The sequence below is a fragment of the Salvelinus alpinus genome, chromosome 3, assembly GCF_045679555.1.
Source record: "Salvelinus alpinus chromosome 3, SLU_Salpinus.1, whole genome shotgun sequence".
NCBI classification, from domain to species: Eukaryota; Metazoa; Chordata; class Actinopteri; order Salmoniformes; family Salmonidae; genus Salvelinus; species Salvelinus alpinus.
The window spans coordinates 12,815,964-12,828,340 of NC_092088.1; the positions used below are offsets into that span (position 1 = coordinate 12,815,964).

Here is a 12,377-nt window from a genome sequence, read left to right on the forward strand (position 1 = left end):
CATCGAACACCTTTGTAATGAATTGGAACGCTGACTGTGATCCAAGCCTAATTTTGAAAGTTTCTTCTAATGCAGTCGCAAAAACCATCCAGCGCCATGATGAAACTGGCTCTCATGAGGACCACCACAGGAAGGGAAGACCGAGTTAAATCTGCTGCAGAGGATAAGTTCATTAGTTACCTGCACCTCAGATTGCAGCCCAAATAAATGCTTCACAGAGTTCAAGTAACAGACATATCACAACATCAATTGTTCAGAGGAGACTGTGTGAATCAGGCCTTCATGGTTGAAGAAACCACTACTAAAGGACACCAATAAGAAGAGACTTGCTTGGGCAAGAAACATAAGCAATGGAAATCATAGACCAGTGGAAATCTGTCCTTTGGTCTGATGAGTCCAAATTTGAGATTTTGGGTTTCAACCGCCGTGTCTTTGTGAGATGCAGAGTAGGTGAACGAATGATCTCCAAATGTGTGGTTCCCACCATGAAGTGTGGAGGAGGTGTGATGGTGCTTTGCTGGTGACACTGTCTAAATAATTCACTGAATTTAAAGGCACACTTAACCAGCATTGCTCCCACAGTGACATGCCATCCCATCTGGTTTGTGTTTAGTGGGACTGTCATTTGTTTTTCAACAGGACAATGACCAACCAACACACTTCCAGGCTGTGTTAGGGCTATTTTATAGATGTTTTGTTTAACACTTTTTTGGTTACTACATGATTCCATATGTGTTATTTCATAGTTTTGATGTCTTCACTATTATTTTGCAATGTAAAAAATGGTCAAAATAAAAACCCTTTAATGAGTAGGTGTCAACTTTTGACTGGTACTGTATATGTGAATGTGATGTATGATATGAATCTAGTTTAAAAAGTAACAAGACATTATGCTAATAACTGATTTTGTATCATGAGGGAGAAACTGACAAATATTTTTAAAGCTGATCTTGTTTTTTAAATGTATTTTAAGGAAAGAGTAGGAGTTGGTAGGGACTAAGGAGCAAGGCGTGTCTCTCCGGCTCACAGGTTGAGATAGTTTTGAGTCGCCGTTAGAGTAGGGTTTCATCAATGAGTAATTGTCTCTTTTGGGAGGGGTGGGGCATGGAGTTGTGACTTGGATTAATTCATGACCAAAATTACAACAATCTTGCCCTCAAGACCAATGTCCATAGCATAGGACTGTTTTGGTTCAAACATGACCGCCACTTTATTCTTGGCTCTGGTAACAGTGAGAATACCTAAGATTGTATTCATAGGACAGTGAGTCAGTCTGTCAACTGCCTGTCATCTGTTTGCAGTTCTATTAAACCTATGCAAATATGCAGTAATTCATTTGCACTCATTTCTATTTTTTTTTTTTAAATGGGTTTTACAGGTGTCAACTATTTACTCAATGAGTCAAGCTTGCTGTTCCTTTGGACATGCCAGTGTTTTCCTACCACTACGATATGGTGTACCTCACTCCTCACCTTGCTCTATTGCCCCCCCCCCGCCTAAATAATTTAGCTTCTATAGGTTTCTATGCATGGGGAAAAAAGACTAGGACAGACAGGCTACCACTAAAGGACAGACAGTCCACTGGCACTGCCCACTCCTTCATTCCCACCTGCAGCTGTGCTAGCCAAACAACACCCCTTTGTTCCCAGCATACCACAGCTGTTGGGACATGATAAACTTCGACCTGAAATGAGGCTAACTCTCCAATCAAAACAACCGCCTGTCACAAAATATAGATCAGTCTTGATAAGGAAAGCCAAGGAAACCTAGAGATCGAATCTCTATGGCTGTTTGTTTTCATTAGAGTAGCTCTATAGACCACGATAAGGGTGCTTACTACTTAGCCAAGTGTTGAATGACAGGAAAGCATAAAATGATGCACAGATACAGCAAGTTTACAAAACAATGAGCAACTGACGAACCAGTGACCACTTTCATTCTCCAAACAAATTCTCCAAATCTCACCTGTCTAACTTAAACTTTCAACCTGAGTTTCCCCAACCGTAAAAGGGCAACAAACAGGCCCTCATAGGTTTACAAGCTAAAACATGACCCTATCAAGCCTGTGTCGAGTGGCCTAGGCGCACTCCCTTACCACACAGGCTTGATAGGGTCATGTTTTAGCTTGTAAACCTATGAGGGCCTGTTGTTGCCCTTGTGCGGTTGGGGAAACTCAGGTTGAAAGTCCTATGTTCTGTCGGTGGCTCGTTAAGCCCACATACCGTAGACTGTCCTAGTTAGGCTGACTCCTGTTTGCCAATGTGGAACCGTTTACCTCGCAGGAGAAGTTGTCTGTGGTTAGCCAGTGAGACATGAGAGGAAGTAGAGTCGCTGTGAACATACCTCCCTTGTTTTACTAAAGCCTCTAGGTGCCGTTCTAGGTAGCGAACTAAAGCGTCAGAAAGTAGGCCAACTGTAAAAGATGAGCAACTAGACAAGGTAACGTATTCTTCTGTTGGGAGGACTGTAATTCCTCTGTCTATAGTCAAGACTCTGTAGGCCTACGCTACCCAGTCTGTTGAAACGCTTCGCTTGATGCATTATACCACCATCAAACATCCCTCAAGGGGATGATAATGTCAGTGTGCACTCTACTCCACACAGTAGGTTATGAGCATTAATACAGCTAGCAGCATTGTCACCATACCGCAACATGGCCAATTTGTGAACTGTGATTACCGGAAAGAGGGGTTGAGCGGCGCTGTCTTACTTCCTGCCGACCACACCCAGACATTATCTTGTTTCTGTCCTTAGACTGACACGGTGAGAAGAGCAGCCTCTCACTGCTGTGGTACAGGGTCCCAGTGAACGCATTGTTCCTCGATCCAATTACCCTTGAAATAAAGGTTGTTGGTTTCACCTATTCAACCTCGTCAGATCAGTGTTTAGGCCTACACTACCTCAACCAAGGCAATATGTTTCTACAGTATTGGAACATGCAGGCCACATCAGTTCATGCTGACTGTGAAGTGAGTGAGTGGGAGTCGAGTCATCACTAAGAATAGCCCTGCAATGAGGGACTATAGTTCAGACTGTACTCGCTTCACACAGGCGGTTGCCTTCCCCTTTCTCTCTCTGATGTTTGGATGTAATGCTCATGCAGGCCGACTAAACGTTCCGCCCTGCGCTCTTCTGGCTTCCCAGGCCGACGGTTAAGAGTCTATTTGCAATTTCACCAAGAAGCGTGACTACATTTTTATAAGGGTCAGTGAGACTCTAAAAGCCCCCCCTCTTTCTTAGAGTAGAGGGATCAGGAGAGGGTAACTGACACTGAGGGAGAGCACCTCCTTTATGCTGTGAGCGAGGGAAGGGATTGGGAGGAGGACGGGAGAGGTGTTTTCTTGCCAACACAGGTAATTCACCTCGACTGTATTGTTGATTCCTGCACTTGTCAGACAGGTTGTGTGTGTGTGAGTGTGTGAGTGTGTGAGAGAGAGAGCGCAAATTAGGCTCATTTTAATTTTCTAGCCACACTTATAACAAGGGACATAATTTCCTTCTTCTGGTTTGATCAACTATTTGTTTTGACTCATGAGCCTGTTCCATGGAAGTAACATATTAGTAGGATATTTTAAATTTAAAGCCCTGACATAGCTGGCGATTGCATAAGAATATAAGTAGAATATTTAAGATGGCAGGCATTTCCTGGCAACTTGGTCTGAAGCAGAATGCCAGCTATGTTGTTTTCAAGACGGGGCTCTAGTAGTAGTAGTATGTTATTTAGCCTAGTTACGGGCAGTGTTGGTGCCCTGTCCAGACACGTTAGTGTGTATTTTTTTCTCCCTCTGACATCTCTCTCACCTGTCTGATGGTTCAAGTTGATAGAATGCTGGGAATTTGATGATGTCACGTTTTGAGGGATTGCGAACTAACCAAGAATGGGTGTGATTTCCCCGTAACCAAGTATTTCAGAAGAATTTAATATTAATTTTGTCTTAGTCATTAGGCTTGGGCGGTGTACCGTGTATACCGCGGCAGGTAGCCTAGTGGTTAGAGCGTTGGACTTGTAACCGAAAGGTTGCAAGGTCGAATCCCCAAATTCACGAGGGAAAAATCTGTCGTTCTGCCCCTGAACAAGGCAACTGTTCCTAGGCCGTCATTGAAAATAAGAATTTGTTCTTAACTGACTTTCCTAGTTAAAAAAATGGGTTTTAAAAAAAAATGTATTCAATACCATTGAATCAATTTATTTGACGTTTCTCAATACATTTGAATATTTGTTGTTACTTTAAGTAAATACCTGCAATCAACTTGCGCAATATGTTAGGAGAGAAAGCAGATCGCGTTCTTCATTTCACCTGTCACTTTATTTGAAGTTGAGCCAGTCATGTGTTTGTAAATTGCACAACGGGAGAAAGCGGGAGCAGGTGAGTCCAGCTGTGTATTGATGAGTCGCTTTTTATATTGAAAGGAAAGATTTTTTTATTTTGCTTCAATAGCGTGATCATGAACGTCCAACGTTTGCCTTCACAGAAAATACATTGAGACACATTTGGCAGAAAACGGCATAATTCATCAGTTAACAGAAGTGCAACACTATTTGGCTAGCAGCCACACAAGTAAATGAAAAAGCAAGGTATGTTTTTCAAAAAACGATGCATTACCGTCATGTTTCGTATGTTTACCATAGAAGGAATGTAGTGAACTACATTTCCTATTGTTTTGCTTCAAGTTAATCTTGCGTCTTGGCTACACCAAGGGAAAAGTAGTGCTGACTGGTGTGTAGCTGTCTGCTGTTAGAATGCACGTTCGTTACTTGTCATCCGAGTGAAGTGAAACTGAAGCACAAAATGAGTGATGCCGAGCAGAAATTACCATAAGAACCATTTTAGATCTGCGTTAATAAAACGCTGCAAGATATTTCTATTACGTTCTTTGTTTCCTGTGTGGAAAAATGCAGAATTCAGCGTTCCCTATGTTGAACTTGCTCGTTATCTAAGTAAGCAGATGAATTAATAAGGTGACGACACCATATTGTTGGCTTTCCGCCGTGTTTGAGAAGTTCAAAGCCCTTTGGATGACTTGTCTGTACAGCTGCCACTCCTATCTTGATCTTTAGTTTGTCTCTCTGTTCTCCGCCTGTCTGCTTCCCCCCCATCTTCTCCAAGCAGATAAGGCAGGCCCGTTGCCCTAGTGACTGCAGACTCTACACATGCTGCTCCGATATGAAAATATGCATTCTGCCCAACCCAAAGAGTCATAAGATGCAGCAATATCACCTGCACTTGGTCATTACTTCTTAATGGCCAAGCCCAAAAACGAGGCCAAATCAGGAAGTTCAGCCCCCCTTTAAGAGTGGGGGGATGAACTTCCTGATTTGGCCTCATTTTTGGGCTTGGTCATTAAGAAGTACAGCGGCCATGGCCATAACTTTGGAGGGTGTTTTTTTTAATTTTTTTTACAGTATTTTTATTGGAATTTCACAATTTTCACCCATATTAAAGAGATACAACAACAGAGACAAGGCAAAAAATAATAATAATAATAAAAAAATACGGCACCCGCCTACACATATCTGCGCATACATATATATATACACATATACCTATACACACATACGCACACCACTTTCCTATCCCCGCTTCTCTCACCCTATCCCCATCATTGCGTCTCTCAATACATACATTTTAAACAAACTTACAAACAGAGATTAAACAAAAAAGCTCGGTTTAAACTAAGAAGTTAGGTTCCACACATGGAACATACAGTGTAGTTCTGAATACATAGATCACAACCATTCTAAGAGAATCCTTGCAGCATAATAGCTGATACCTCAGGTTCTAGGTAATTTAGATAGGGTTCCCACACTTTGTAGAACTGATCTGTTTTAGAATGCAATGTACATGTCAGATATTCCAGAGGCACCCATTCAAAAAGTATCTTATGCCAATCTTTAATAGAAGGAACCTTATCACTAATCCACCGTAAAAGGATGTTTTTCCTTGCAGCAAAGGTAAGGATGTTATAAAGCCTCCTCTTACTCACAGAAGTAACATGCCTACTAGGGAGACCCAACAGTAAAGAAACTGGGTCCAATTCTAGATCAACCCCTAGGATCTTTTCAATTTCTTGCAGAACACCAGACCAGTATCTTTGTATTTTGGTACATGACCATAAACAATGTGTTAGGGTGCCTGTATCAGTTTTGCATTTAAGACACTGAGGAGAAGAGGAAGAGGGGCTAAAGGCATGTCTGCGATTTGGGGATATATGCAATCGGTGTATTATTCTTAATTGGATTGCTCTAGTACGATTACATATAGATATTGTTTTTGCATATCTCCAAATGTCCTCCCACATCTCTTCGTCAATAGTCACAGACAATTCTTTCTCCCACACTTGTTTCACCCTCTGTGTATCGACAGCAGGAAAGGACCTTAAAGCATCATAAAACAGACTTACAGACATTTTCCTTTGTGGAAAGAAAAGCATTCTCTCAATGACAGACATATCAGGGTTACCAATTAAGGTGGTGCTCTTCACAATATAATGTCTTACTTGTAGGAAGCGGAAAAAGTCCTGCTTTGGGAGTCGGTATTTCTCCACCATCTGCTCAAATGACAATAGAATCTTATCAGCAAATAAGTCATTTAGTCTGCGTATGCCCTTATTAAGCCAAGAGTTAAAGCCAGCATCCAGCAATCCTGGACCAAAATCTGGGTTGTTAAGAATTGGGGTAAGAGCAGAGGTCAGTTTGGACCTTCCCAGGAAGCGCCGAACTGACCTCCACACCTTGAGTGTGTTAAGTGTAATAGGATTATTGCAGTGATCTTCTACAGACTTGAAACTTCTGAAAAATAAAAGATCCTGTAAGGGGTATTTTGAAAGAGAAGTCTCAATGTCTAACCAAATAGAGGAGTCATCGTTTGTGATCCAATCAGAAATATAACATAGGTGGGCACACCACTGATAGAACCTGATATTGGGCAGATCCAAGCCCCCCATAGAACTTGGCAGCTGCAATATTGCCATCTTAAGCCTTGGCTTGCGTTTACTCCATATGAAGGAACTTAGCCATCCATTTACATCCTTTATTACCTTATTGGAGAGTAATACTGGGATCATTTGGATTGGGTAAAGTAGTCTAGGTAAAATGTTCATTTTCAAGAGGGATATTCTACCCAACCAAGAAATCGGGAGAGAGTTCCAGCGCTCCAGATCCTGTCTTACTGTATCAAACAAGGGAACAAAATTGGCTTTGTACATTTGCTGGAATTTAGGAGTTACAAATATACCCAGATACGTAAAGCCTGAGGGAGACCATTTAAAAGGGAAGGGGGGAGAAGTATTAGGTACAGAGTGAAGGCTACCAAGTGGCATAGCCTCTGATTTAGTTAAGTTAATCTTGTAGCCTGAGAATTCGCTGAATAATTGAATAATGAGAGATGTAGTTGAGGTCTCGGGATTAGAGATGAATATCAGGACATCATCAGCATACAAGCTTATTTTATGGTGAACATCACCAATGAGCAGCCCCTGTATAGCAGGCGTTACCCTGATGGCCTCAGCCAGTGGTTCCATAGCGAGTGCAAATAGGAGGGGGGACAAAGGGCAGCCCTGTCTGGTACCTCTGTATATAGAGAAGCTATTTGACCTTAGCCCATTAGTAAGGACAGCAGCCTGAGGATCCTCATATAAAACTTTCACCCATTTTATAAAGTTGTCCCCTAGACCAAATTTATTTAGAGCAAAGAGTAGGTAAGACCACTCCACACGATCAAATGCTTTCTCAGCATCTAGGGAGAGCACAAGACCATCCCTAGCACTTTGTTGGTAGGCTTGAATTACATTAAGAAGCCGCCTGACATTGTTGCACGACTTACGGCCCTTAATGAAGCCAGTTTGGTCTCCTTTCACAATTAGTGGCAGTGAGTCCTCTAATCTTGTGGCTAGAATTTTAGAAAGTAATTTTCTATCCACATTCAGAAGGGAAATTGGTCTGTACGAGGAACAAGACTCTGGACATTTTCCCTTTTTGAGAATAAGTGATATGTTGGCTTCCCTCAGCGTTTGAGGGAGCTGGTCATTTGAAAATGAGTGGTTAAACATATCACGCAATGGCTCAAGGATCAGGCCATGGAACTCTTTATAGAACTCACTACCAAACCCGTCTGGTCCTGGGGCCTTACCGTTTTGCAGATTCTTAATTGCGAACATTATCTCTTCCTCGGTAATAGGGGCATTAAGGAGAGACCTCTGGTCTTCGGAGATAGTAGGGAGCTCAATCTTAGAAAAGAAATTCTCCATTAATTTGGGTGCGTCATTTGGCAGTTCTGAGGCATAAAGATTTGCATAAAATTTCTTAAATGAGTCATTTATCAATTTATTTTCATATAACTGATTGCCATCCGAATCAGTAATAGTAGCAATTGACTGTGAGTCAGCTCTCTTTTTAGCTAAGTACGCCAAGTACTTTCCTGGCTTATCGCCATGTTCGTATAGCTTTTGCCTGACAAATCCCATTTTCTTTTCAGCGTCCTGTGTTAGGAGAGAGTCCAACGTTGATCTAAGAACTGATATTTCCTTTAATAGGGCAGGAGTGGGAGTTTTAATGTAGTCCTTCTCTTTAGTTCCTAATTCACCCTCTAACCTTTTTTGCTTTTCACGCTTTTTCCGCCTCTTAGTGGCTGTGTATGACATAATCAGACCCCTGGCGTACGCTTTACAGGTTTCCCAAAGGAGCGAGGGATTATCTGTTGATTGAGAGTTAATAGAGAAAAATGCTTTAAACTCTGTAATAAAATATGATGTGAACGTATGGTCTTTAAGGATGGTTGTATTCAACCTCCAATGTCTTGACAGATTGAATGCCCCGTTGAGTTTTATGTCCAGGATCACCTCCGCATGATCAGATATGACTATGCTTCCTATCCTAGCAGATAAAACAGACTGCAAAGACGTCCTGGGCATAAAAGTAATCTATTCTAGTCTGACATCCATGAGGTGCAGAGAAAAAAGTGAACTCTCTGTTGGAGGGGTGAAAAGTTCTCCAAACATCAGCATACCCCAGATCATCACAAATAACTTTAAGTGACTTAGCTCGAGGGGAGAGTGAAGCTATACCGCTGGGAAACTTATCAATAAGGGGGTTCAACAAACAATTAAAATCTCCTCCAACCACTGCAGTGTCTGAGTTTAATTCTGAAAAGTCTAGAAATACTTTGGTGAGGAAATCAGGGGGGTGGGCAGGGGGGAAGTAAATATTCATTATGGAGATGCTCTGCCCTTGTAAAGTACCATTAATTATAACAAAGCGACCAGATTTATCTTTCACACAATTCAAGACCTTAAGTGGTAAGTTCTTTTTCACAAGAATTGCTACACCTCTACTTCTGGATGTAAATGATGAGAAAAACACTTGACCAAACCCCCCTTGTTGTAATTTCAGATGTTCCTTATCATCCAAATGAGTTTCTTGCAACAGGGCAATATCAACATTTTCTTTTTTCAAAAAAGACAGTACCTTCTTCCTTTTAATGGGATTATGGCTCCCTCTAATGTTCCATGTACATACACGCAGTGTATTACCTGCCATTGCACTTTGACCGTTTCATATTCAGACTGAATCCCACTGTAAAAATGGGGTGGTACCTTTTTCCATGTGTTGAACTCTCTTCTATCTCACCGAGCATAAACAAACGATATGAACTCTGAACTCTAACTATACTAAACCCAAAAATTAAACATGTAAAGATCCAAAAGGGGGTTTTCCCACTAGCTAACATGCAGGGGATTTCAACTTTCCAATGTAGACTCTTAAGTCTGCATTGCCACTCAATAGCCTCGTCCTTTATACATATGAAAATGAAAATCAATATATGAAGATTGAGGCTCTTCCACCTAAAACCAAGCCTGGGCACCAATATAGATTCACCCATATCTCAGCCTGAGCTATAGCGGCAGTTACTTTAGCAAGAAAAATAATAAAAATACGAATATTACTGAACCGGAGCATGTGAGAGCTCACACCACTGTTTCATGATCAGGTTCAAATAAGATAATAAAGTTATCCAATGCTGCAGCGGCGCAGCTTAAAGTTATTTACCCGAGAGAGTCAATAAACGCAGCAGCCTCTTCAGGTGTGGAGAATTTCTTAGGCGATCCGTTGACCATAATCTTCAATGTGGCCGGGTACAACAGTGCGTAGTCCATCTTCATTCTCCTGAGTCGAGCCTTCGCCTCATCAAACCCTTTGCGTCTTCGTACAACCGCTGTGGAGTAATCATTGAAGAATGAGACCTTTGGACCTTTACGTTGACTACCGTCAGAGCCGATATTTCTAGCCGCATCCATAACGCGCTGTTTGTCGGTGAAGTTGTGGAACTTTATAACCACTGGCCGTGGGCGCTGGTTGGGACCGGGTATCGGTGCTTGAGAGCGATGAGCTCTGTCCAGCTTCACACGACCAGCCTTAGTGTCCATTTGTAAGTAGTCAGGGATCCATTCCTCAAAAAATTTTACTGAACGTGTCCCTTCAGAATTTTCCGGGAGTCCCACAACACGAATATTGCATCTGCGTCCTCGATTATCCAAGTCGTCAATGTGCTCCGCCATTTCCCGCACCTGTTTCTCAAGTGCTTTCATCTTAGTGTCCATAGATGTAGTTGAGGCTTCCACTGTAGCGATTCTTCCTTCCGCCTCATCGACACGTTTGACCACCCTCTGTAATTCAGCTGAATGGCCTGCTATTGCTTCCAAGACCGTTCTTATCTTAACATCGATCACTTTAGTAATGTTGTCCGTCATCTTTTGAATCACCAGGTCCATTGTGCCTGGATCCGCAACGGTGCTAGCCTCGCTAACGTAAGCTAGCTCCTCCTGCACATCTACAGGGATGGTGGTTTTGGTCGAGTTCTTAGTAGCTCTGCTGGGCATGTTGTCGGAGATTTTTGAGAAATAACCGTCAAGACTCATTGCAGGATAACTTATTTAGCCAATTCTACCACTTTTTCAAGCTAGGAGATTAATGAAAGAATATAAATTTACGAATGCCACGGGAGCTCGCTGAAACACAGTGTTCTCTCTACGGCGCCATTTTGTCCCCCCTGGAGGGTGGTTTAATGTGGGTGTGTTCACAAGTGTTTGAAAATACACTCTGCCAGAACAGTACACAGTCACCCACCCTTCTGGATAACTCGTTAACAGCCTAACTAGGTCTTGAAGCGAACTTCTTTCGCCAATTAGCTTCAGCTGGCTGATGTGGGACCATGGCAAAGTTGGTTTGACAATGGATAGCCTCTCTAGGGCTAGTTAGGGACTGTTAATTACTAATACACTTTCTATGGCTTCTAAAAACTAGAGATATTTGAGATTATTTCATTTTCAAATAACCGAAAGTGAGAGGTTGTAATCTGAATAAAGGGAAAAGGACCATTCTTGAACATGGGGTGAGACATTATCACAAAAATGATCTCGATCCTCTGAGGCTGTGGCAGGATCTAAATTGTGGATTTGAAAGAACATGAATCATCAGCGTACAAGGACACCTTTTAGTTTAAGCCCTGGATTTCTAGCCCCTTGATATTATTGTTGGATCAGATTTTTTAATAGGTAACATTTTGATGCCCCTAAAAAATAAATATGCCGATCGATAGTGGACCACCTTGTTTTACTCCTCTTGACAGTCTAATACTTTCTGAGAAGTAGCCATTATTTACAATTTTACACCTAGGGTTACTATTCATAACTTGAACCCATTGTATAAACTCTCCAATTGAAATATTCCAGGCATTAATATATAAATTCCAGACCTACTTTATCAAAAGCCTTTTCAAAGCCAGCTATGAATACCAGGCCTGGTTTCCCAGATATTTCAGTGTTCTATTTTTTCCAGTTATTGTCTTAGACCATACATTGGAGATAATATATGTAAAAAAACTATTTTTAACTCCGATTTAGGATGAATAATATCCAACAATACCTTTTTTTAAATTATTATTATTATATGCATTTAGCTTTTTTTAAATCACAACACTAAAGTTTAAGGTGCCTCCAATATCTGATAATCTACCATTTTTATAGGAGTGGTTAAAACATCCTAATAATGGTCGTCTGAGTACATCAAGAAAGGTTTGGTATACATCAACTGGTATGCCATCCAGCCCTGGAGTTTTCCTGGACTTAAAAGCTTTGCATCAAGAAGTTTCTCCTCTGTAATTTGGCCTTCACATGAGTCTTTCTGTACAGCTGTTAATTTTACATTGTAAGGATTTTCTTTCTTCTATTAAACAATTTAACTTTGGCTAATGGAGGAGGCTGAAGCAAAAACATATGCTCTAAGTACTTTGCTGCCTCTTTCAAACTATTGTTTGGTGAAGCATGGGTGACTCCGCCATTTGTAACAAGTTTTATTAAATACTTTTTGGTAGCATTTCTAT

At 41.4% G+C, this 12,377-nt stretch overlaps 1 protein-coding gene across 3 annotated transcripts in view; it reads left to right on the top strand.

The window, feature by feature from the left end:
- Window positions 1-12,377, top strand: part of LOC139570037 (LLGL scribble cell polarity complex component 2-like) — a 41,686-nt gene that overhangs the window by 1,930 nt on the left and 27,379 nt on the right. Inside the window, exon 1 of one of the 3 annotated variants that reach the window (XM_071391482.1) lies at window positions 4,381-4,576. The exons of the other annotated variants lie outside the window; for them this stretch is intronic. The gene's annotated coding sequence lies outside the window, so the exon portion shown is untranslated. Of the gene's footprint in view, window positions 1-4,380; window positions 4,577-12,377 lie in introns of those variants that run through there. 3 annotated transcript variants of the gene reach the window in all.